This window comes from Camelina sativa, chromosome 6 (assembly GCF_000633955.1).
Source record: "Camelina sativa cultivar DH55 chromosome 6, Cs, whole genome shotgun sequence".
NCBI lineage: Eukaryota > Viridiplantae > Streptophyta > Magnoliopsida > Brassicales > Brassicaceae > Camelina > Camelina sativa.
In genome coordinates this window covers 3,879,600-3,882,911 of record NC_025690.1, presented here as the reverse complement: position 1 = coordinate 3,882,911, position 3,312 = coordinate 3,879,600, and the positions used below count along the sequence as shown (strand labels likewise).

Genomic DNA, 3,312 nt, shown 5'->3' with positions numbered 1-3,312 from the left:
AAAAAAAAAAAAAAAAACGAACAAAGCTAACAGACCACTAAACTTTATCCATGTACGACATATTATTATAAAAATGTAGTTTGGTTTTCTAAAAAATTTCTTCCTTTTTCAATTAGCGTTAAGAAAAAAGTAAACTTTCTGGTTATAAATTGTCCTCCCCAGTGGTAATAAACTAATAATAGTGCAAGGTTGCTTTGTTGTATCAGATTAGTACTAATTAATATGGTTTGTTTTTTGGCCACATTAATTTGTTTAACCTTCCAGAGATGTTATCTATCACACTAACAATTCTCTAAAATTCCATTAGTGTGCTGCAATTAAACAAATCTCAACTTATCCAACAACTAAGATCTTAATAGAAACAAATGATGTACTGATTCAGATTAGAAACATATTTAAGATGTCATCAAAACCTTGATTCTTGATACTGTTAGTTAGAAAAAGAATACAAAGAAAAAAAATCTGATGAAAGAGAATATACAAAAAAAAATGATTACTCAAATGAAGCATACCACCGATCACACATCTTTTATTGCAACCCATGGCTCTTATGACGCTTGTCCTCTATGTATGCGTAGTGCACAAACTCGTATAGTTTTCCTGTGATGTTTGAATAATTTCTTTAGATGTTGTGTTAAATCTCTTCAAAATCTCTTTCATGTACAATGACTTGACCTGCATTCATTTTACACAGCACAAGCTGAAATGAGTGAGAACAATAGATCAAAGTGAAGATTATAAAATATGAATCATTAAAAGGATCACAGAAAACACATATTAAATAACAAAAAGCTGAAAACTCACTCTTGGTTTCTTGTCAATCTTATTATGAGTCTTCCACTCTAAACACTCGACCAACTGTAACACTTTCATTAGTTTACCCTTGAAAACCATAAAAGGCTTATATAAGAAAACAAAGGTTCATTGAACCGTTTTTAAAATTCCTTTAGTTATAAGCTTAAACACAAACAGATTTTCAGGACGATGTACTTCAAATGGATAATATTATACATAAGTCATGTTTATGAGAATGAAGCGGTGGTGTCTTACCTTTTATGAGTTCATGATCAGTACCTTGAAGAGCTTGTTCTTCATGTTTCTTATGTTTATTCTCTTCTTTATTTCACCTGCTTTCACACCCAAAGTAGCTTCAGCTTCCCACCAATTATATTATCATATACCATATATACACAACACAGTTTGTGTCGATATTAACTTAAACTTATATGGTGACTGTATACCATATATATACAACACAATTTTTCTCTGTCGCCTCTCTCTATTTTTTTTTTTGTTCCAGTTAATGCTTACAACGCCATTTTCCATGTCCTATGAAAGTCCTCTATCCAATAATTGTGGGATCTTTAGCATGAAAAAAACAGTGCTTCAGAACCATACCCAAGATCTCAGTCTTGTATAAAATGGATAATACAAAAATAAAAGATCTCTTACCATAGTGATTTGTTATTTTTCTTTGGTGTCTTAGCCAAACACTTCGTAGGGGAAGATTTATCCAGTTTCTCACAGAAGGAGATGAAGAAATCTGCGACCTGCAAATTTAAGAAAGCAAAAGGATCGTAAAGATAAACATAAACAATTTGATTCTGCAAAAAATCAATGATCATATTAGATCGAGTGAGAAGGGTCATAGAAATTTTCAGAATTGGATAACTAAAAGCTGAAAAACTCAGTTACTAGTATCGATGTCAAAAATTTAATCAGAATTACTCATCCATAACACAAACAGAATTTAGAAATTGTTTTAAAATTCAATCAATAAACATGGGAAAAGTTCAGACAATTAGAAAAGAAAACAATACCCATATCAGCAGTAAAATCACCAGCCACAACATTCTCTCTGCAACTTATAGATAAATCGAAATGTCACAACATCTGACATATACATGTGCCCCAACTACAAAATACGGAATTCAAAAAATGCATTTAACACAAACTCCCTTGATCCGTGGAAGAAATTAGCTTTCACATGAAAGTTCCATAAGTCGATTATTTACCGTTGTTGCTTCACTCAATCAGTCCCCAACGTCGAACTGGCTCAATGGCTCCCTGAGAAATCCAAATACATTTAGTTTTAGATCCAATTATTCACTTTTAAAAAAGAAAAAAAAAAAGTGACAGAGCCGGACCTTTGCTTATGGTTCCTAATATGTTTAAACATAAGTATCTAAGCATAACGGAGAGTGTTTACAGATTTATATGCAGAAGATACAGACTTATAACTCACCTGTTGTGCCAATCATGTCGTCCATTACACTCTCTTGCAGCAAAACGTTTAGTATTGATTTTCCCAAGCTCTAGATCAAAATAGCAAGAAATCTCCTGTATTATCATCATAAAAAAACTACATCCAATGAACAAACGACAATATCACAAATCATATTCATCCTAATCGTTTCAAAATCAAACATACTATATTTTAAAATTGAGAGAGAATCAAGCTCAAAAGATCTAATTTTGCCCAAACAATGACTTGAAATCAAAATAGATCTTACATATCTATTAGTGGACGTACAATAGAATAAGAAGCAATTACGGAGAAAAAAAGAAAGAGAGAGTGTCGATATCTTTAAGTACTGCTTTGCTGCCTTGAGAGAGAGGCGACAGAGAAAAAGAAGTTTCGGGTTAGGGTTTTGTTTCTTATTTTTAATATTGACAGAGTAATGGACGGCTAAGATTAAAAAGATCTCAAAATATACGGTCAGGATTTAAAAAAATAGGCAACGAACGACTGAGATTATAACATTAAACTGGGTTAGATTACCGGGTTTATATGACCCGCGTGTTTATCCGTTTTTATAAGAGATAAATAACCTTTTTATCCTTTCTAAAAAATATTAAAATGGTCATAACTCCAATAGCATTTGATTGTAATTTCTTACAAAACAAAGATTAATTGGTTAAAATGTTTTAGGATTAATAGTAGGGATAAAATTATGATATTATTTAAAATAAATTTTTATTACAAAACATATACGTATATAGAAGACACATTTTATTACAAAATAGAAGACACAATGATAAAAAAAAAACAGGGAAATAGAATCACGTATTATTATTTTTGTTTGTACTTACTTTATTAAATGATTTCTGTAAAATATGGTACATTCAAAAACTTAACACTCAATTATGTTTAGCATATGTTTTGTAAATTTCGGTAATTAATCTTTTTATTTTTATTTTTGCTAAAGAGTAAATCTCTTCGTGGAAAGGCTCTTTTCCGGAAGTAAAAAAAAAAAGTAAAAGTTATAATTATTATTAAATAGTCTTTCCAAATCTTAAGAGTCATGTACT

At 30.5% G+C, this 3,312-nt stretch overlaps 2 long non-coding RNA genes across 3 annotated transcripts; both read right to left on the bottom strand.

The window, feature by feature from the left end:
• Positions 346-1,223, bottom strand: LOC104790332. Of its 2 annotated transcripts, none has more exons than XR_768676.2 (3): positions 1,051-1,223; positions 805-882; positions 346-675 (listed from the first exon to the last, which is right to left on the bottom strand). It is a non-coding gene; the product is annotated as an uncharacterized LOC104790332 (long non-coding RNA). The 2 variants fall into 2 exon arrangements; XR_768675.2 differs by having other exon boundaries at positions 805-858; positions 1,051-1,222.
• Positions 1,293-2,394, bottom strand: LOC104790331. The gene is made up of 5 exons (XR_002038500.1): positions 2,246-2,394; positions 2,016-2,067; positions 1,821-1,858; positions 1,453-1,550; positions 1,293-1,362 (listed from the first exon to the last, which is right to left on the bottom strand). It is a non-coding gene; the product is annotated as an uncharacterized LOC104790331 (long non-coding RNA).